At 57.4% G+C, this 22618-nt stretch overlaps 1 protein-coding gene across 5 annotated transcripts in view; it reads right to left on the reverse strand.

The window, feature by feature from the left end:
- Nucleotides 1–22618, reverse strand: part of FGR (FGR proto-oncogene, Src family tyrosine kinase) — a 50377-nt gene that overhangs the window by 22390 nt on the left and 5369 nt on the right. The window contains exon 1 of one of the 5 annotated variants that reach the window (XM_073317460.1): nt 20707–21231. The exons of 1 other annotated variant lie outside the window; for it this stretch is intronic. The gene's annotated coding sequence lies outside the window, so the exon portion shown is untranslated. Of the gene's footprint in view, nt 1–12584; nt 12607–16133; nt 16285–20706; nt 21232–22618 lie in introns of those variants that run through there. 3 more of the 5 variants (XM_073317455.1, XM_073317459.1, XM_073317457.1) reach the window with 3 other exon arrangements.

The following is a 22618-nucleotide window of genomic DNA, read 5'->3' on the forward strand; positions in this document are numbered from 1 at the left end:
GTGTGTCTGCAGCATCCAGCAGATGGCACAGGGACACCTTAGGAACTGCAGTGCTGCGGGCTGGGTGGATTGAAAGAGCCGCAAGAGAGAAGCAGAGAGAGATGGAGTTTCCCCAGGTGCAGTCTGTGGGAGCAGGGTCCCTTTAGGGGCTGAAATACACAGGATCCACACCCAGTGGCCCATTCCACAAAAGCCCCAACACACACACACACTGCAAACTCAGAGGGTGCAAAACAGAGTAATCCTCCTCCCCCCCGGCCTCGAGAGCTACACCTTAATCAGAGGCAGTATTCGTCTACAGTCATTATAGTAACAACTGGAATCTGACATGTTCCAAGCACTCAGTTCAAGGGCCCCACCCAAGCCCAGCCGCACAGGGCTGGTTTTGATGCAGTGAGGCAGCCCGTGTTCCTAAGGCATGAAGGGGGCCCTGGCGATGGCATGTTGGCCGTGGGGTGATGCTGATCGTACTGCATGGGAGCCAAGGCACAAGGACGATGTTTCAAAGATTCTGGGGTGTTAAACACAGGGTACCAGGCTTTGTGTACGCCGGGCAGCGGGGTTGTGCGGCCAGGGCATGGGGCTCAGGAGACCTGGTTCTCTTCCTGGCTCTGCCCTTGGCACATCACTTCCTCTGTTTCTCCTGCCCCCGTGCGTCTTGTCCGTGGAGAGCCTTTCTTGCCCTGTCTGTCTAGCACCTAGCACAATGGGGCCGGGATTTGCTTGGGGCCGCTAGGCACTTGGGGACTACAAATGTTAAATACCCTTGAAACGGGCATCGTCCTTTAACACCACAGGTCCTGAGTTCACTCCCCAGGACGATGGCCAGCGGAGTAGTCACCAGCCACACAAGCAGGTCAAACTTCTCCCCTGGCCGCTCTGCCAACGTGCTCCAGCCTTGGCCAGTTCTCACCCAAGATCGGCGACCCAAACAACCCTCGGCCCAGCACTGGAGCTGCCCACAAGGAGGAGCGTCAGGAAGAACCGCGCTATGCAACATCCTCAGCTTTCATGATCCAACTAGCCCAGCTGGGCGATGCCAGGGCTGAGGGTCCCCCACACCCTATTCCAAGCCCCAGAGCCACCCAGCCGCCCTCTTCACTGAAATCGGCGTCTCTGAATCCCTCACAGGGAGCAGCAGCCAACTAAGAACGGCAGAGGCATCCCCAGGCTGAGATCTTGGACTCTTTGGCATTAACCATCCATCTCCCCAGCTCCTCACCTGGGACCACGCATCAGCCATCTGGTGAGGATCCACTCTCGGGGCCGGATGGATCCCTAGTGTCACCACACCAAGGCCGGGGAAGTGACATAGGATGGGGCAGTGACTATGGGGGTGGCTCTCCCCCCACTTACATGGTGAGTGCACTTCTCCATTCCCCAGCCCCTCCCCACGCGCTTTGCGTGTTCCCGATCTCTACAAAAAAGTCACCACCAATCAGCCTTACAGGAAGGAACTGAGAGCGACCCAGACTGTGCCCCAGGGAAGTCAGCAACACAAAATGAGAGTCTCCACACCGACTCGCTGCCCATGGTGTGTAATGATCCCATGGCCCCTTTCACAAGGCAGGGGCTGCCCTGGCAGAACTCCAGCCAAGCTGCTCCATGCTGCTAGGTCTGACCCTCACTTTCGTTTCCGGGCCTGAGTTGTTGCGCAGCATTGCTGCATGTGGTTAAACAACTGCCATGCTCCACCCTAGAGCTGGCTGCATTTCAATGATGAGCGAAGCAATCTCTTCCTGCCACCCCACCCGCTGCAGCTGGGTCCCAGTTCCAGCCCCTTGCGCTCTGCCCAACCTCAACCTACGCCAGCAACCTATTCCAGGATGATCCCACCGCGATTCCCAGGCACGCCCTCCCACGCCAGCTACCCCCCTGCCACCAGAAAGCCTCTCTGCGAGCTGCTTCCCCACTCTGCCAGGAACCCTCCCCAGTCCTTCCTCAAATTACTGCTCTCCCAGCCCTTAACGTGGTCCACTCACAAGTGCCACCCCTGGGAAACAGGAGCGCCAGAAGCTCCCTAGAAGTGTGGGGGGCCCACTGGCGCCCGGACCAAAGCCCCACCCCTGTTCTGCCTGAGGCCCCGCCCTCGTCCAGCTTCTTCCCGAGGCCCCTCCCCCTGCCCCTGAGGCCCCACCCACCGCTCACTCCTCTCCACTCCCGCCCCTGTGCTTGCCCTAAGGCAGGAAAAAAGTGGGAGGGCAAAAGTGATGGGGCCCATGGTCCCCTTGGCCCCCACACTGCTTACTGAAGCCGGCAGCTGAGGGGAAGCAGGAGCAGCTGACACGGCCCAGACTCTTATTCAAGCTTCTCCACTGCCCCTGAACACAAGGCCTAAACCCTGACCCCTCCCCAGCTCATGCCAACACGCTGGCTCCGCACGGTTCATTCCTACGGCCGGCCGGCAAGAGAAATACCCGCTCAGCCTCCGCTGACACTGCATCACCCTAACGGCATCAACGCTGGCTCTGCTGCTCGTGGAGGTGGAGTTAAGGCAGCGGAGAGGGGCAGTTATGTCCGTGGGAGCGAAATGTAAGTGTAGACACCTGCAGAGTTAGGTCAGCGTAAGCTGCCTAGCGTCAGCCCCACTCTGCAGCGCAGACCAGCCCTTGGGCTCGGTTGGCGGGGCCTCTCCAGGCTCTGAGCTTTGGGTTGACGGGTGCCATGACGTGCTCCTGCCCCCCGCCCATAGATTCTGGCCTTGCCCCGGCACCCCACTACAAATCCAGGCTGCCCGGGTTACCAGCCAGCCTGCGGATCCCACCCTGCTGGTGGGGGGCACAGGGCAGGCTCAGAGCTGTCCTCTCACGGGTGATGGGGGATCAGCCAGAGGTTACCACAGCCCTGAGGCCCGGGTCCTCTGCTCTCAAAGGCAGCGTTGGGGGCGTGGGGGGGGAGGTGCGTGTAGAGTCAGGCCTCCAGGCGAGCGGCTTGGAGCCCTTTCTTCCTGCCTGGGAGAAGGCATCCTGCCAGGGGAGCCCTGGGGGTGCCAAAGGGAGCAGCTGCCCAGCAGCACCGTGCCAACCACCCTCACCCTGGGGACTCACGGCTGAGCCCCGCCAGCGAGCTCCCAAAGCTCAGCAGATCTCGGGCTGGTTCCTGACGACCCTCTGATGGACCATCTAGCTTCCGAAGACCGCAGCTCAACCACCTCCTGCGGAAAGGGAGGCAGATAACAGCGAGGGGCTTTCTGAACCCACCTGCTCTTCCCTGGCACTGCCCTCAGCTTACCTATTGGCCCAGACGCATCCCAGCACAACTAGGAGGCAGGGAGCCCACCCCGCTCGGTAATCTGCCTCTGGCCCTACAGTGGGGAGAGAGGGGGACCAGGCCAGAACTGTGGGGCGGGAGGGAGAGGAAAGAGAAGCACAAGCATCAGATGATTTAGTTGGGATTGGTCCTGCTTTGAGCAGGGGGTTGGACTAGATGACCTCCTGAGGTCCCTTCCAACCCTGATAGTCTATGATCAGGGAGCACAAGTGGCCCCATGAGAGGAAGGGAAGGGTCGGTGCGGGAGGTCTGGCCATGGGGAGGGACTGCCAAGGGAGAGCAGGCCCAGGGCACGAGCTCTGGGGAAGGGAAGGAGATTGGACATGTATGGGGGGGCAAAGCGGCCCAGGGAGCAGGAGGGGATGGCAGGGGGCAGGCTGCGGTAAGTCTTAGGCATGCGTTTTGGAGACAGTGGGGCAGGCCCAGGGCACAGTCTCTGGGGCAGGGAGGACCAGCCAGGTGTGAGCAGAGGGCACACTCTTGGCAAAGGGGCGAGGAAGGAGATGCAGGCCCTGGACACGGCCTCCGAGGAACCAGCCCCTGTTTTGGACCCCCCTTCCCCCACTGCAGCATATTTCTGTGACCCAGGAAGAATTTCCCAGTTATGTCCCCACAGTCATTGCTGTCTTCTTCCTCCCCTAGCTATGCCCTTGCCCCCCTCCCATGCCAGACAAAGAGAGGGCCATGCAGGGCCAGCTGGGGAACGAGATCCTACAGGCAGGGACACTTCAGAGCAGGAGGCAAGGAAAACACCGGGGGGGGAGCAGGGGTGCCAGCCATCAAAGCCCATGTGGGATGCTTGTTCGCTGGGTTACTCATCCACACAGTCCAAGCTGCTCCCAGCCTCCTCACCGTGGCACAGAGGTGGGACAATACTGGAATCTGGCAGTAGTGCCAGCCGGGAGGGAGAAGCCCCGAACAAGCGGAAAGGCCTTGCCTTCAAGAGAGGTGGTGAGGGGCACAGCTCAGCCCCCCGACTCCAGGCCATGAACTCTAAAGGCTGGGAACAGAGGAGAGGTACCTAGGCCAGGCTCTGCCATGCTGCTCTGGGCGCCTCACAATCCTGGGTGTATCTATCCTCAGAACACCACTGTAAGGGAGGAGTCGTACCGATGGCACCGAGACTGAGTGACTTGTCCAAGATCATGGAAGAAATCTGGTGTGAATCAGGGATTTGAACCTAGGTACTCCCAAGCCCCAGGCTGCACCTCTAACCACTAGACCATCTTCCCGCCCACAGTCAGGGAAGCAGACTTCTCCCTAGCGCGGCCAACTTCTGAAGATCATGCTCCTGCTCCCAACAGAGAACCTGCCCCCAACCCAGTGCAGCCAGGCCTCAGCTGACGTGACATGGCAAGAGGAGGGTGGCCTTTGGGGTCTGAGTCTCCATTGCCTTGCCCCGCGCAGTCACTCATCCCTTCGTTCAGGGGATGTAAAGAACCATCCCCCACTTAAGGGCTCAGCCACAGCCAGCTGCCACATTTGGAGAGACAACCCATTGCCCACCTCTAGAACATTTCAACAGCAGCCCCTGTCGTACGAGGCATGGGGCAAAATACAACCGCCACCTCTTAACGGGGTCCAATCCGGCCCTCCTTGGCTAGGACAGGAGCTGCAGAGCAGTGTGGAGGGGGGGAACATGGTGCGGCTGCAATGTGGAAGTGGGCCTGAATCAAATGACCTGGAGCCAAACGATCAATTGGAGCGAGAGCCATGGGAACCGTTACAGCGATAGCCTCAAGGAGTTCAAGCTATGTGGCTTAACAGAGAGCCGGTTAAGGAGTGGGGAACCAAAGATTTGATAAGGGGCTCTCCTGTCTGACAAGATAGAGTGGCTGGAAGTTGAAGGCAGCCAGACTGAGATGGGAAATAAGGCACCCGTGGTTTAACAGTGCAGGTTTCTAACCACTGGCACGGCTTTCCAAGGGTGGATTCGCCATCGCTAGCCATTTTTAAACCAGGATGGGACGTTTGTCTAAAAGATCTGCTCTCATTCGAGCAGGAATCCATTCAGGGCAGTCCTCTGGCTTGTGTTACGGCAGAGGTCAGACTCCATGACCCCAGGGCTCTGTTCCAGCCTCGGATTTGATCAAACACCCCCCGTTTGAGATTCGGGGAAATTCACTGGTGAAAATGTGGGGCTCCCCCGCCAAGCACAGAGAACATCCCTTGTGGTGGAGGCGGGCGCTAAACACACACAGCTGACCAGGCAGGACTTACCCCTGTGGTCGTGCTCACAGATAGCACCTCTCTCTGCAGCTCGGTTCAGCCCCTGGCTCGGGTCACCCAGCTGAGCATCCAATGAAGTGAGCTGTAGCTCACGAAAGCTTATGCTCAAATAAATTGGTTAGTCTCTAAGGTGCCACGAGTCCTCGTTTTCTTTTTGCGAATACAGACTAACACAGCTGCTACTCTGTCAGCTGAGGCAGGAACCTTCCCTGTCCCCGTGGTGCAGCAGCATTGGGAAGCCCCCAGAAGTACCCGCCGGTTTATTCCGGCTCCCACTTCTGCACGCCCGGGGCGGCTGGCTGCCCAGCTTGTTCTCAGAACGGAAGGGGAAGGGGCGGCGTGGCTAACCGGCGGGACACGGCGAGAGGCTGAACCTGCAGCGGGGGTTATGGGGAGCCTGCTCCTCGCACGGGATGTTCCCGGGCAGGGGAAGCAAGAAGGGAGGTGCTGAAATTTCTTTCTTCCCCATCAGAACGCTCCCTGCATGGCTGCCTACAGAGGGGCTGGGGCTGCGTTTTGGCAGAAAGGGCCGTCTCGCAGGTTGGGCTGAACTCTTCTGGCCCGGCCTACATGAGGCTTCCCTCCCCCAAAGCACTTACGCCACCGATAGCCTTCCAGCACTCTTCGGTGTGCACGCTCCCCCTCTCCGTTATCTTAGTGGTCAAAAGCCTCCCTTGTACTGGGTCTCGACCAGTGCAAAACCACCTGTGCTGGATACTGGCTGGGAGGAGCTCCTGCCTCACCAGGAGGCTGCTGGAAGCGAGCCCAGAGAGAAGGGGGCGAACAGCAACACACGGGGCATGACGCTCCAATATCCCGGCACCTGGCCCTCCAGAGCGTTACTGTTGGCTGTATTACAGGAGTGCCTAGAGACACCAACTGAGATCGGGGCCCACTGAGCTCAGGCTGCACTGGGCACATATCAAGAGACAATCCCTGCCCTCGAGAGCTTATGATCTAGACAGACAAGGGGCGAGAGGGGAAACTGAGGCACACAGAGGGGTTGTGACTTGTCCAAGTTGACCCAGCAGGGCCATGTCAGAGCTGGGAAGAGAACCCAGGTTTCCCAAGTGGATAAGGCATCGGACTGGGACTAGGCCGTGAATAGTAGTAGTGAGACGGGACATGTCTGTATTGCCCCAGGAACCCAGAATGGCTTTGTGGAGAGTACACCGACAGGCCCACTGAAATGCAGCCCCTTCTGTGGTGGAGGATGGCAGCCACCTGCCCACAGTCCAGCACTGCCGGGAGGGAGAGTTCAGGGCAAGGGTACCATGCAAAGCCCCTATGAGAAGGGCCGGGGTCTTTAGCAGACAAGGCCTGGGTTCCCGAGGGCACGGCCCCAAAGGGCTCATGCCGAGCACTGTTCAGCCTTCCTCCTTGCAGGGTGGGTGAGTTACCTCTGAACCTGCCACCTGAGTAATCCCAAGCTCGAAGCTACCCTGTGTTACGGACAAGAGGAGCCCCTAGCTCCTGCACACCATGCAGAGAGGGTGTCTCGGTACAGGGGGACATGAGCCTCAGCATCTCTGCCCCATTAGCCTCATGCTCTCCAGCCAGCTCCCCAATAAGATGGGGGGGCTCATTCCCTCCTCTGTATATTACCCCACTTCTCCATGGCAGCAGCTTGGAGGATTTTTTTGGGGGGAGGCAAGAGAGACCAGGCAGCTCCCCAGCAAGATGTTCTCAGAGGCAGCAATTACAGAGGCAGAAAGCTGGGGGGGTGGGAAGAGAGCGCCCCCCTTATCAGCCCCCACCCCAGTCCATAGTGTCTGGACTAAGATGCAGGGAATTGTTATAGTAAAGGCCCATCCTGTGCTGGGGGAAGAGGCCTGTGCCCCCCGCCCACCCCACCCCCAGCCCATCCTGCTCCTGCCACTGCCCTGGGCCCCCTACCCACAGCTGGTGAAAGTCCCCACTGCCAAGGCGGTGCCCCCACCCAGCCCGCCATGAATATGCCAGAGAGAGCCAGTCCCAGGAGCCGCACAAGGGCCGCTATTGAGCCAGCTAGTGCACCGTGAAGATGCTATCTGTCCTCACGTGCCCGCCCCCAGCTGAGCCAGTGTGGGGCTGGCCCGCTGCCAGACCCACTGCACAGGAGCACCCATTGTTGGGGAGGGCCCCTCTGGGGCAAGCCGGCTGGATTCCCCCCCAGTGTTCAGTTCCGGCAGCTGAGCCGGGCAGGGGAAGCTGGTCTCCCCACCTGTCAGGGGCACAGTGAGACGGAACGGCTGAGAAGAGGAACAAGAAACCGGTTGTGGTTGGGCCATGAAAAAGCTGGTGAAAGAAATCCTTGCACGGAGCATTGCAAGCAGCAGCTCCAGTGTCCCAGCCTCTCCTGCCACAGCCCCCCCAGCCCCTTCCCCTCACCCGCCACAGTCCCAGGCCCTTCCCCTCGCCCACCACAGCCCCCCCAGGCCCTCCTCCACCACCCGAGGGCAACCAGAGCTCGACCTCCCCACTGCGGCCCCCTATCAGCATCCTCTCCTCAGAGGCTTCACGCAGCCGGGGTAGGACAGGGCTTCGGTCACTGGGCAGGAATGAAACCTGCACCCATTCCTCCGTGCCCGCTGCAGACGGCTGCCTGTCATGCCAGCCCCGGACTGGTCTGCTCCCCCGCACCTGGCCAGCGGGGGGTGTCTGAATGCCATGGGCCTTTCATTGCAGCGCAGACATCGATGTGTCCACATGGGAGCCGGAGGCAGCAGACATACCCATGCTAGCTCTGAATAAGCTAGTGCACTAAAAAGTGCCCTCATCTGAAATCCTGGGGGCCTACTTGGGCTGCTAGGCCGTCCCGTCCCTCACGCTGCCATGGGCTAGGACAGGTACCTGAGCTGGAAATTCCACCTCCAGCTCCACTGCAGATGCACCCAGGGTGTCTGTTCAGTGCCCAGCACAGGGGGCCCTGATCTCAGCTGGGGCATGAGGTGGTTATTGTCATACGTACCATAACCCCCCCCCCCCGACACACTATCTTCAACACTGTAGAGCCTCCAGTACCTACCTCTGGTGTTTCTAAGGTGCCCACTACCATAGGATCCGAGCGACAGCCCTATTCCAGGGCAGAATGATGGGATGAAATAACGTACACAACAGGGACCGGTCGGTTATACAGCCAGACGGATCCAAGAGTGCTTTGCAGGCAGCGGGGCAGACTCTGCTCTGTGTCACACAAGCAATGGGTTCCCTGTGGGTCCCAGTCCTTAGAGGGCTTTGCTCCCCCACGGGTGAGCCGCCTCCACCATCCTGTTCTAGTGACCTCACCCAATGGTGGGAAGGGTAGAATTATTTCCCCATTTGGGCCCTCAGGTAGTTACCTCTGCCCATACGGGGCCAGGTATAGAGCCCCTCTGTGGGGAAGGGGCCAGGAGCTCTCTTATAGGACCTTTGTTTCAGATCTGATTGGTAAGACTCTGACTTGTAAGGGCAGAGGAGCATCCTACTCGGGCACTGGTCCAGGAGAGACCGGAGGAAGGGGCGTGCTGTGGGCTGAGTGACTAACACTTCCTCAATGACATCAGTTTCCACTTGGAGACCTCCCAGCCCAGGGATAACCAGCCCAATGCCATGTAGCTTGAGAGCTGCCGAGAGCGACCGCAACAAGCAGGATAGTTCATCTGTGTGCCGACAAAGATGGTGCCCCCTTTGAAGCCATCCCCACACCTTTTCTGGCTTTCTCTGTGGCCGAGCCCGCTTGTTCACATCTTCCCTTTTAAATCACGTATCCCTCCGACTGCCCCCTTACCATCTGTGCTCGCGCACCCTACCCCACTGCTTAGGGCCTCAGGTCAGGCACCCCACCCACACTGCACCTTACACCAAGAGAGTGGTATTCCCCTATGCCACATGCATTGCAAGGATCACGCCATTAGCCTCAGGGTGCCAGGACTGGAAACAAACCAGAGAGTTTCCTGCACATTGGCCCGGAGCAAGCTATGCCCAGTTGCTCTCTCACCTTTCTGGGCCAGAAGCATCTTGCTTGCCAGAGGATCTGGAGCAGGATGCTGGTGAAAGCATCTCAGCGTGGCTGGTAAATAGCCTATCAAGGCTTCTTTTTCTGCCTGGGCTCAGGATGATTTCAGGTTCTGATACTTTGCAAATTGCCAGGCTCAGAAACTCCTGCTGAGCCCTGTTGGGCTCTTGCACACCGGTTGGGCCCGGTTCTTGCTAAGCAGCCCCCTGGCTCTCAGACACATTTGTGGGCTGGGCAGGGAAATCGCGCCTCCCACTTGGAAAGCAACACATGATGGCTGGAAAATAAATGAGATCCTCCTCCCCCAGCCGTCACTGTGAGGAGAAGAGAAGGGAGGGCCCTGTTGCCCTGTGGCATCATGCTGACGGATGGGGATGGCTATGCATGGAGGATGCCGCACTCCAGTCCTGCCGTGCCATAGAAGAGCACACCCCATAGAGACACATCTTGCAGGGAGGAAGAAATCATTCCTCGGACTCCTCCTCTGCCGAGTGCTGTGGCTGACAGCGTATCCTGCCATCACGGCCCCTCCACGCACTGCTAATCCCACTGCCAGCGGCTGGGCTTGCCCAGTAATTAAAGGAAATAGTAACTGGAATCCTATCAAAAGCACCAGAAGGCTAAAAATAGCCAGCACCGGAGCCTATTGTTCGCGCTGCAGCCATGACGGGAGGAGGGCCTGACTTCCACACACCCTCCAACATGCTCCCCTTTGAGAGATCCCAGCAGGCCTGTTGGCCCCGGCAGGGGCTGCATAGCCATGGTAGGTCATGGGCACAGCCTCTGCACAATGGCCGGGGAAGGGCTGCTCAGCCTAGGGCTGCAGTAACCACAAAGAGGCAATCCGGGGCTTTGGCTAATCATCATGCACCCAGCTCCCCGCAAGTGCAGCATGCCAGGGGCTTCCAGGCCAAGGAAGACAAGGCTGGTGCTTTGCCTTCCTCCCCATCCCAAGGGCAACCAAGTGGGACGGCTCAAGGGATGGGAGGCAGAGCCTTTCAGCTCCGGGTCACTGATTGAAACCCAGTTCAGCCGTCACTATCAGCTGGCACTGCTGGGTAACTGCTCAGTGGCATGTGAGAGACAAGTGGGCAGGTCTCACTCCAGTTCCCAGTGGAAGCCAGAGCCCCCCGGTGAGATGTGCCATCCCAGTGAGCCACCAAGCAGAAGGCAGCTCCTGTGCTGGCTCAACCGGCACAAGCCTTTGGCAACATGACCTAGAGGGGTGAGAGTAGAGAGTTCACCCTCCAGCCCATCCAGCTCTGGGCCTCCGGGCCACGCCTGCCACCTGCACCAGCAGCTTGGCCATTCGTCCAGGGATCTGCCCTGAGACGCACCTGTCACATCACCACCGCCACCTAGCACCACTGCTGGACTTGACCCAGTCAGGCGGACATGAAAAGCCCTGCGTAGTCCATCACCGGTCCAGTCCCACTGATCTCTTCACTTTGATTATTTTATTAATTGGGAAAAGCTGTCCTGAGCCCCGCAGCGAAAAGGCAGAGCACAGGGGAATTAAGAAGCTACAGTTCAATCAGAGAAGAAGAGCGCTGATCACTGGGGAAGAGACCCTGCCCCCCCTCCCTACACACACACACACACACACTCTGCAGTGGGCTGCCCACAGCACACCCAGTTGTGTTCCATCCTTGAGCCACTTCTTGGAATACAGCTCCAAACTGCAGCAGGGTAAACTCAGCCGTTCTGCCTTATATGGTAGATAACTTGAGTACCACGCATTGTAAGAGGCTGTCTTTTGAATGACATCTTAAAAATAGAGGTCTTGTCTGCCCTGCATGGATTTTAAAATCCTGGTGTCCTTAATTTGATTTCTCCTCCACTTATTACCATGCAACATATAGCTGCTGTCCTCCACCCCAGAGATAGCTGCATGGTATGGATGCTGAATATTCTGCTTAGTTCATGGCATGTTCTGAGATGAACAGCACTATCTTTAAACATTTCAGTGTAGCCACATGGTTTGGAGGGGGAAATAAGGACATTTTCTCCCTGTAATTTAAAAAGAGGCACTGGTAGGCTAACAGCATAATATAGCTGTTAAAAAACCTCATATTTCATCTGCTACATTACCAGTAATGACACCTCCAACAATGAAAGTAGCCTAGTGACTTTCAGGTTTCTTTATAGTAAATTTCTAGTCAGTCAGTTTCCTTTTCCAGTTCTCATGCATTGGACTTGGTTTTTCATTACTACAGATAAGGCTAAAGTATCCATTTAACTCCAACTCCGATGCCTAACACACTCTTGGCAAAAAGCACATCTTTGTTAAAGAATCATCATTCCCCCTTCCTTCAATTAAGGTATGAGAACCTGCCTCTGAAACCTCCAGGGTGACCCTCCATTAAAGCAGGGCTGGTCACACACAACATTCCTAACATATCAAAGGTAACATACAAGCAAGAAACAAAATCCAAAAGCCTTAAAAGATGTATGAACCTAAACTTCCTGACAGTGTCTCTTTAAGAGAGGATCTAGCAGAGTGACTTTTAGACCTTGACATGGTGCGGACTCCAAAAACTTAAACCGAAAGTTGGGAACCCACAATCAGGGCACCCACAGACACTGTCAAAATAACTTGGCATAAGTGACTTCCTCAAATCAGTTGCAGAATTAGGACAAGAACTCAGGAGTCCTGATTACCAGTCCCCAGCTTGAACCCCTGGAATCAATAAAACAAATGCTTTTCTCAGTGATGTTGGTCTAGGCACAGCGTGACGTCACCAAAAGTCAGTGGAGTGGCTCCAAATTGACACCAGTGGACTGGGTACTCCTGGGTTCTAATCTCAGCTCTGACGCTGACTTACTAGGTGACACTGGACAGGTTACTGCAAATCCGTGCCTCAGTTTCCCCATCTGCTGGGTTAATGATGCTCTGGAGTGCTGTGAGCATTACTTAATGCTTACTCCAGTTAGGAAGCTAACTGGGTGTTTGCAGGCAGACGCTGGGCATTTCCGTGCACGACCCCAGGCACGTGACCTTTCTAAAATGAGCCGCATTTAAGATCTTTGTCTCCTTCTCAGACACGAATCCGCAGGCTCCCTGCAAGACTTGCCTTCCAGAGCTTGAATGTTGACCGGTGACACTTACCCACGCGCGGCAGTGGTGGTTGCAGGGTGGGCGAAGCAGCCCGCTTCCTGCTGTGGGGTGAAGGGGACTGGTTGGCTTGCAGTTCCGATTCCAGGGCAGGAGGAAGGAACTGGCTGAGCACTCAGACAGGTGTGCGGCCAGCCAGCGAGGCAGCAGCCCGGCACCAAGCGGGTCTCGGGAACCGTTCCAGCATCCTGAACAGAGATGGCAGCTCAGGCTGCAATCTGTGCACACAGGCAGCCTGCTCCGCAGAGAGCTGGCCAGGCGGGGAGCTGTCACAACTCCAGCAGGTCTCACCTCCCACAGTTGCACCCTGGCTCTGTGATCTGAGTGCGAAGTCGAGAGCTGTGAGAAAGGGAGGGTGCGGGCTGGGGGAGGAGGGTGCTGAGCCTTCCCAGAAGCTGCTGGCTGAGTTTGGTCTCCTCTGCAAAATACTCCCCAAGCTCCATTCTCTTTAGGGGAAGTAGCAGGACAATAAAAGGAGATGCTTCCCCTAATGCCCCGTGACTTCGGGGCAGGGATCACTCCGGGGTTACTCAGGGTGCAGGAAGGGTACAAGTAGAGGGTTAGAACAGGCACTGAAAAGCACCAGGCTTCTCCCTCCAGCTATAACGCACCATTCTTGCCCCTTATGGAACACCCCATCGTATCCACGAGGCACCGGTGGCGTCCTCAGCCAGAGTGCACTGCCCAACTTGCCCAGCATGCCACGGCCCCAGAATACACTGTGCTGCTCGAGACCGCAGCAGGCCAGGGCTAGCCTTCAGTTATGCGCCTGCGATCCTGCTGGCTTACCCAGAAAGGGGTGCGGGGCGCAGTGGAGAGGGGGAGAGCCCAGCGAGCCTGTGCAAACAGCGCTCCTTGCCCCGCAACAGGAGAGCTGCCTGGGAGCCGGAGCAGACGTGGGGTGGGAAGGTTTTGTCCTGTGAGGTGTGCCTCTGGGTATGGAGACAGCCCCCCTCTCTGGGGCGGGGTGGGGGGCACAGAGACACGAGTGCATTCCCCTCTACTTCGCAATGAGGATGGGTGAACCAGAAACGGCGCAAGGGCCAGTGTAGACAGGGCTGAGCTGTTTCCACGGCTGGCTCAAGAGGAGATGCCTGCTGGAGTGCTGGAGCTGGGGGAGGTTCGTAGGCAAGGGGCCAGTCACCTCCCAGTGAGAAAGAGGCACACGAAGTGAAAGTGGGTCCACGGCGCCATGGGGGGGCAGGCTCAGTCGCTGCAGCACTGTGGGACAGAGAGGAAGCCACTCCATTCTGGTCCAGCATGCTCAGCTCACGGAGGAAGCTGGGTGGGAACCGGTAAGGGGGTGGGGGAGGGAAGGATTCAGAACCGCCCGAAGAGGGGAATCCCAGGGCTGCCTTGAGAACCAAGCTCTGAAGCGGGGTGGGGAGGAGAGGTGCTGTAGGGGAGATCACAGCTTGGGTTGCAGATGGAGGGCTGGATGCAGGGCTAAGATGAGATCCAGCCCTCCTGGGCCAGAAAGCCCGGCCTCGTAGTATTTGGGGGGAGCGACTCTTGAGGCACCAAGAGGGCTCTGGGGTGCACCTCCCACACTTGGCTGATTCATCTTTGTTTTCCAGCCACAGCAGCAGACAAGCTTAGGGCCCCATCTGCCCCAGACCCCTGGGAATAGAGCCTCCCGCTACCTCTTGGCCAGCCATGGGGAGGCAGTCGCTGACAATGGAGATGGGGCAAACAGCAGGAGAGCCCCGCCCTGCACCCCCAGGAGTTCAGCAGGCTGATTAGCTATGGGGCTTGCTGCATAAAGTGGAGTGGGGGTAGGGAAGGGTGTACATGGGGGGCCACGAAGGCCAGGCCAGGGAAACCATGCACAGAGAACTCAGTGAACCCAAAGCACATCAGTTTGGCGGCCCAGGCCATCCGGGGGCTGGATTCTGGCTGTCGTCAGCCCAGGTCTCACGCTCCCAGGGTGGATAGGGCCAAATGCTGCTCTCAGCTACACCAGAGCAACTCCACCCAAAATCAACGCAAGAGCAGGAGGGATGGTGCCACGCTTGGGGAACAGGGGGGTGGGGGAGCCTTTTGGCAGGACTGCCCCTCTCCCACAGCCTGCTCCCCGCACGGCCCACACCCTTTGGATCTGGATGGGCGGCTGGTGCCCCCAGGTATGCCAGCACCACCGCAGGGCGGGGGAGAGAGATCGTGCCATAAAACCCACAGGCTAAAATCGACATGCTGCACACACATTACCCAGTGTCCAGAGCACCACCCAACAGCCAGCCCCATGGCAGCGTTATCACCCCACACAGACCCCCCACGCCAGCCTCGCCTCACAGAGTCACGTCTGGGCTAAGAGGAACTGAGAACGCTGACGCGTTTGGGAGCCGCTTCCCTGCTCAACTCAGAGCCCACCAGGCTCCCTACCACCCCCCGGCCCAGCCGTGGATCTCCACGGCCCAGACTTTTAAAAAGGTAAATTACCTTTTGACATCTGGCCTCAAGGGCTGAATGGCACGAGAGGCAGGTAGGATTGCTAGCCCTCTCTTGCCACTGGGGAAAACAAGGCATGGCAAATAGACGACTTGGCTGAGGTCACGTGGTGAGCCAGGAACAAAACCCATCACCCTGTTACCCTCCCCTTTCCAGGGCAGCCTGGGAAAATTATGGGGCTTTGGGAATAGCCCTTAGGGTTTCCTTCCTGGCATCGAGGACCTGTTTCTCCAGTCTTCACAGCACCCAGTGCCACATTCAGGAAGCATTAGACAGTTGCCTGGGTGGGTGGACACAGACACATGGAAAACGTGTGTTACGTTAACGAGTCAGCAAGAGAAAAGGACGGGCAGCGCCCTGTGTGGTCAGTCCATGACAAGTCCAGCATATAGATCTGGCCAATGGCTCAGGCTGCAAGGACAGATATGTCCATCTGGTAACCAAAGGAGTTAGAGAAGGGAGCAGCAGGCTGGAGACCAGACCAGGTCCTTTCCTGCAGGGCCTACAAAGCTCGGGGGTGGGGGCCTCCTGCTGCCAAGTGTCCTAGTCTGAACCCAGCCTATGGTGACAGCATCCTTTGCCATCGGATGGCCCTTGATGAAACACTGTGGTTGCTGGGTCTCCAGCTGGTCCCTCGTGGGCATGTGCCCCAATTGTACCCTTTGGCCTCTTGCTGAAAATCCCCAGACAGACAGACAGACAGACACAAGGGCTGGCTAGCCACAAAAGCTGCACTGATCTTCCATTTCCCCAGCCTGCTACAGAGGAGACATCTAGAGACAAGGCATTGTTTTACCAGGGATTCCTTCTCATGGGCTGCTCTTCATTCCCCAAGATGGAAATGCAACTTCCAGCCCCTGGGGGAGGCAACTGCCTCTCTTCGTGCTGGGAACAGGGAGAAGAAAAGCTGGACCCACTCCCTTCCCTTGCCTTCTGCTTCCCCCTTGCTCCTAAACAGCCTGGCGAGGTCTATGAACGTGGCACACCAGGGATGGCTGCACGTTACGGTAACCACACTGCTGAGTAACAGCAGGGCCTGAGATAAAGCGCGGGCATTAATATAGCAGAGTGGCAAAGTGCGGTACAGATCCCCACCTCTGGGATCCACATGGCATCGAGGCCTGCTACTGTGCCCAGCTATCGGAGTTGGCCCTTTAGCTCAAATAAGAGGCTTTGGGGCCAGACGTCCCAGGTTCAGTTCTGGCCAGCGATGGAACTGTAGGGTCGCTCCACAGAAACGAACGCTCCTTCAGAGCCTGCCTTGCTCTGCTTCTTGCCGAGTCCTGGCTGTTAGGGAAATGCCTAGGGGCGTGCTGCGGGAGGCCAGTCACACATATACAACAGTTGCTGTGGGGTGAGCAGGGACAATGTCACGGCCTCATTCCTAAAGATCCCCCTCAGCACGAGCCTCAGGGCTGGGAGTGGGCAGCTGGCCGAGCTCGGATCTACAGGTGGGTGGGACTCAGCATTTACCCCTGAGGAAAAGAAGGGGGGAAATTGTCTCAAAAACATCAAGGAGGAAGGGGGGGGGGGAATAAAAAAATCAGGGCTTGAGAAATAAACTCAGAGAAACACACAATTAAGACCCCGCAGGGAGTTTTATAGGCCAGCCTGGGCTTTCTTGCCCCTCTGTCCCAGCTAAACTGCATGGGAGAAGCCTGGGACCCAAGCACTGCGCTCAGCGAGGTGTGTACACAGCTACTTCCGTTCTCCCCCTCCCCCGCATAACTACAGCACGCTCGTGCGACAGACCGCAGCTCAGCAGAGCCTCGGTGAGCCCATAAATGCTTTTCCTGCTGCATAACTCTCCAGCCCCCTCCTGCCCCGACTGACCCAAAGGTCTTGCACCATCCCGGCATGGGAATGGATTCTTAGTTTTAGCAGATCTGAGACAGCAGAGTTTGAATCCAGACCACCCTGAAATCTGGGGTGTCCATGTTTGGGACTCATCTAAGGAAGCCATGTTCTTGCTAAAGCCCATTGCTCCTTTAAGGCAGAAGAATTTCTGGGCTTCCCATCACCTCACTGCCCTCAGGATCTCACGCCACACCTGGTCCTGAGCACCCAGCCCAGGCTAAACTCCCCCCAAAGTCCAGAGGGGCTGTGGCTGAGTATGAGGTGCAGGACAGCCTTCTTCTTTACGTAGAAGGCAGCAATCCCTTCCTTGAGAGGGAGGCAGGCCTAGTGGTTAGGGCAGGAGACAGGGAGTCAGGACTCCTGGGTTCTGCTCCGACCTCTAACAGTGGCTCACTGGGTGACTTTAGGCAAATCACTCAACTTCAGAGACTTGTTCCCCACCCACCACGAAATGGGTTCAATAATCCCTGCATGCCCCGCTCCCAGAGGGGCCTGCATGGCTCCTTCCCCACGTTCATAGAGCGCTTGTAGCTCCCTGCTCTCAGCAGGTGCTTTTCCCCACTCTGGTCCAGGTCAACACGTGATTCTGTTCTATCGAGATTCTCGCACCAGGCTCATAATATCAGAGTATCACAAGGACCCCTTCCCTGGGGTTCAACCTGCGTGACCACCATGACTCATGCACCCGCCTTTGTTGTTAGCTTGTCCTTCCACCCTCTATTTATTCACTGTTGCATATTCACTAAATCCTAGATTGTGAGCTCTCCAGGATGGGACTGTCTTTTTTCTTACTTATTTGCAAGTGCCTAGCACATCAGGACCCTGATCCCTGAGGCGGTCCTATGACCCTACTGCAATAGAAACAGCTATAATTTTTGTTGTAAGGTAACAAAGTTCCATTTAAACCTTCGCCCTCCACTTGGCTGTTCCTGGAGTTCCTCCCTCCAGACTGCTCAGCCCACGCCCTGAATCATCTCTGTAGAGAACCCCTTGGACAGGAAGTACGACTTTGTGGTTAAGGCACTGGAGTGGGATGCAGGAGATCTGGGGCCAGTTCCCTGATCCACCAAGGATTTCATGTGTGACCCTGACCAAGTGAGGGAATCGCTCTGGGCCTCAACATTTGATCTGTAAAATGGGAAGATATTACCATTCTTCCACTCTTTGCCTGTTTAGGCTGCAAGCTCTTTGGGGCAGGGACAGTCTCTCACAGTGTCTGTGCGCATCTGGCACAAAAGGGGTTCAGTCTCAGATGGAGCCCCGCTATGGGCTACCATCCCCCTCAGTTCTGTATGCACTAATGAGGAATCTGCTCCTGTGAGTCTCCACTACCCACTTTGCCCTTCATCAGCCAGAAGGACACCTGCTACCAGCGTGGGAGGTTTCAAGCAGACTCTGCCAGCCTGTTCCAGTCAGCAGGGAAATACTAGCCACCTGGCTATTATTCTAGAGGCTCTGTTGTGGGCATGGGGAAGGGGACAATACCAGGTAGAACAGGGATAAGGATTTTTGAGCGAGGCGGGAGTTCATTCAATTCAAAACAGCAGCAAATCGAATGAGGAAGAGGGTGAAACCTGGGAAAGGAGAACTTGGCCCAAAGAGGAGTGGTTCTCAGTGTGGAAATAAATTAGAGCTTTAGTAACGGGCAGAGGGGCTCCCCACAGCCAGTATTTGCCATCCCAGCCCTGGCCTCAAGTTGTACCTTTCTGTCCCAGCCGGCTGTCACCACCTGACAGCTGTTCTGTGACCTCCGTAGGAAATAAGGTGGCAGCAGCCCTTGGCCTGGCATCACCTGGAGCTCTTATTGGCAGCCTGAGCAGAGGAGCCAAGGAGCAAACGGGTCACAGGGACATCCCTCTTGGCGCTCCTGAAGGGCCTTCTGTTCAGGTCAGGCAGCCAGAAACTCACCCTGCTGCTGCATCTGTCCCTAAACAGGCAGGGAGCATCTACAGTGTAAACAGAGTGACTCCAGGAGAGTCGATGGGGCTACCCTAGTGTACCCGAGGGGCCGGAGGTCTCCTTCCCCCGGACACCTTTGTTGCTCGGATGCTGCCAACAACTCTTCCCTGTGTCACAGCCCCGAGTCGCCACAAGCCCACTGGCTCAAAGGAGCACCCCTTCTGCGGGCGAGCTTGGTGGTTTGAGCATTGGCCTGCTAAACCCAGGGTTGTGAGTTCAATCCTTAAGGGGGCCATTTAGGGATCTGGGGCAAAAATTCAGGATTGGCCCTGCTTTGAGCAGGGGGTTGGACTAGATGACCTCCTGAGGTCCCTTCCAACCCTGATATTCTATGATAAGAAGGGGACAAGGGCAGGGTGGCGTCAAGCCTTTCACCCCCAGGACCACGGCCCTCCCCCGGGGGACAGATCCTGATCGTGCACCAGCGTGAGACCAGAGCATCTGTAAAAGGGACCAGCCTGGGTCGCCAAAGGTCAGCATCTGAGCCCTTGCAAACATCAGCCCTTGGCTCTGAGCGTCTGACCTGGGCCCATTAAACACAGCCCCGTGACACGCAGAACAATCCACAGGCGCACACCCTTCCCACAAGAAAGAGGAAGTGCACTATTAGTAACGGCCTAAAGGAAAAGCACATTACAGGGGTAGCCATGGTAACCTCTCGCCACCCCCCCATCCCTTGCTCTCGCCTGCTGGCTGGGAAAAGCAGGATTTCCGCTGGAAGAAGAGCAATTCCCGGATCTGAGGGGCTGCAAAGGAGGAGGAAATCGGCCTAGGGGAGCAGGGGGGACGCACACATACAATCCAGAACTGGGCCCAGCGCGGGGAGGGGAAGCGAACCCCCTTCCCCACAGGCGGGGGGGCGGGGAAGGGACTTTGACAGGAAGCTGCAAGTTCCTGCTCCCAGCTGAGCCACCACCAGGAGTTAGTGCAGAGAAATAAACTCAGAAAAAACGGGACCAGAGACTGAGCTGAAGGCCCCTTTCCCAGACACAGAGTCAGCATCCCTTCTGGGGGCCCTTGGGATCTCACTCCCAGAGCTAATCCCCCCCCCCCCCCCACACACACACACACACAGCCAGGGGACAGTGATGTGTGGGGGTGGTTCCAAGGACCAGTCCTCTCAGTGGCTGGGGATGGGACGGTCACCATGCAAGCATTTTCCTGGATGGGGGCGGGGGGTTTGGAGATACAGCCCCCCACCCCCGAAAGGGTAAAATCATCTGAACTGCGAGGACTAAAGGGGTGTCTCCTGCCCAGGCATAGCCATAATATCAGGGCTGCCACCCGAATCATGGCTGGAAGGAAAGTGACACCCGCTTCATCCCCCCGCCCCCCAGGTCCAGACCAGGCAGGAAAACAAGCTCTTTGCTTTTGCAACATCCTTCTGTTGATGCTGCCGATTAAGACCTAGCAAAGCGGAGCGGGGGCTTCGCTCCCCTCTGGCGCCGGGGACTAGGCCGGATTTACATGGGGGTCAGGGGGGGATCGGGGCGGCGGAGCCAGGAATTAAGCGAGCCTCGTTTGTTTCACCGGGGGGGAGCCCCAGGCAGCCCCCGGAGGTTGCAAGGAGGTCGCCTTCCTTCCTCCCCCGCATCCACGAACGAGCAGCCCCCAGGAAAAGGGGGGAGACACCAGCCCCCCCCTCCATCCACCCCTCCATCGCGCCGCAGCTCCCGGAGCGCGATGCCCATCCGAGGGGGATTCAGACAGATCCCCCCGCACATGCCCGCTTCCTGCGGGGAACCGGAGAGACCTCACCCCCCAGCTCGCTGGCTTCAAACACACGCAGCCCCCGCCGCCTCCCTCCAGGGCCCTCGGCCCCGGCTGCGCCCCTCCCCGGGACTCGCCTTACCTTTGGCGCCTGCCGCGCGGCTCCCGCCTGCGGGCACCGGGCTGATCTGCCCCTTGGCAAGGGGGCGGGCAGGGCACAGCGCGCTGCCCCTTTCCCTGTCTCTTCAGTCCTTCTGACCGGCGGGCAGCCCGCAGCCAGCCCCCTTCTGCTGCTCCCCCCGCTCAGCAAGGCTTAACTGGGCGAGTGGGAGCCAGAGCGCTCCGGGCTCCCAGCAAACCCTCCTCGGCTGGTGGACGAGCCCCCGCCGCTCGGTCCCACCCAGTCATTGATTGCGGCTGCCGGGGGTTCTGTCAATCAGGAGCTTCTCGGGGCTGGGGGGCGGGGGGGGGGGTTGGGGTTGAAAGTCCTTCCTGAGCGCACACCACCCCAATCACCTCCGGCTGCCCACGGCAGGGGCAGATCGCAGAGCTCCTAACCCCTCCCTGCCCCACATCTCCCCTGACCCGCGGGTCACTGGGGAGCTGCAGCTCTAGGGTCCCGCCGACCTGGCCCGGCCGGTGTCTTCTGAGAGCGAAGGGAGTTCGGGCGACGCAGCGCTGGGCATTGGCCGCAGCTGGGGGGCGGGGGGAGTGCCTGCCAATCAAACCATTCCAGGGTGTGGCTATATCAAAAACGAATAGATAGGCGGGGGGCTGAGGGAACCCTAGGACCACCTGTTAATGCGACCTCTGGGCACCGGGTAGGGTGACCAGACAGCAAGTGTGAAAAATCGGGAGGGGGGTGGGGTGGAATAGCAGCCTATGTAAGAAAAAGCCCCAAATATCGGGACTGTCCCTATAAAATCGGGACATCTGGTCACCCTAGCACCTAGACCCAGCTCCTCAAAGGGATCCAGACCCCTAACTCCCATTGATTTCAAATGCATTCAAAAATCCCACGGATTTCAATGGGAGTTAAGCAGGATCAGACTCGGTAGCCCAGTTGCTTGCCTCTACTCTAGGAGCGAGCACCCGCTGCAAGAAACCCCACAATGGGTAACTGTGAAATAACCCGCTCACAGGGTCCTTCCTAATGCCAGGTAGTTAGTGGCTGAGAGGTGAAGTGACTCCCCTAAGATTGCCGAGCAGGTCAGTGACCCCCATGATTCCCAATCCAGTGCCCAACCCACCTGGCTTGACCCCTTGGGAGAGCACGGGCTGAATGAGCGAAGGGGACTCCCCTCTCCACTTGTTGCTAGAGGACATGTCACCGGCACAGGTTTGAGGCACAGGAGTAGGGGGGCAGCACCTGGTGGGAGCTTGCCCAGGTGTGGTGCCCGTCCTGTAGAGAGCTGGGTGAATAACAGGGTCTCTCGGTTCACTGGTCATTCCAAAAGATTTAAAAAAAAATTAAAAAAGAAAGGTTTCAATTTGAACCAAAACCAAAAGCGCTGGAGATTTTCAGCACATCGAGGAGTCCAAAAACAATGTCAACTCAGGCTTTGTTGGACCCAAAATGAAATGTTTCATTTGGATTTTCTGCAGTGGATTTCAGTCCAGCTTCTGTCATGAGCACTGAGGCCCAGATTTCAGTGATAGCTAGAAGCCTGACTACCTTTGAGCATCCGGATCTAAACTCATTAAAGCCAACCTGTCATAAATATAGGGGGAATGGTAGCAACCTTTATATATGCAGTAGCATAAAATCCCTCCTTGGCAGCTGTACTGGTTCAGAGTGGGGTGGGGGAACCCTGGCATGGTGGCTGCGGTAGGATTTTATGCTACCACATACATAAAGGTTGCTACCCTTCCCCCTATATTTATGACACAACCCAAAGCCCATAACAAACCAGTACAAATCACTCCCAAGCACTAATGCAATTCTTCCCCTTCCACTCTGGAAATGGGGTATCTTTCCTGCAAAGAAATATAGGAGGTGTGGGGGAAGGGAACTGATTCAAAACTGAATACAGGATGAAATCTCCCCCCCTCCA

Source organism: Lepidochelys kempii, chromosome 19, assembly GCF_965140265.1.
Source record: "Lepidochelys kempii isolate rLepKem1 chromosome 19, rLepKem1.hap2, whole genome shotgun sequence".
NCBI classification, from domain to species: domain Eukaryota; kingdom Metazoa; phylum Chordata; order Testudines; family Cheloniidae; genus Lepidochelys; species Lepidochelys kempii.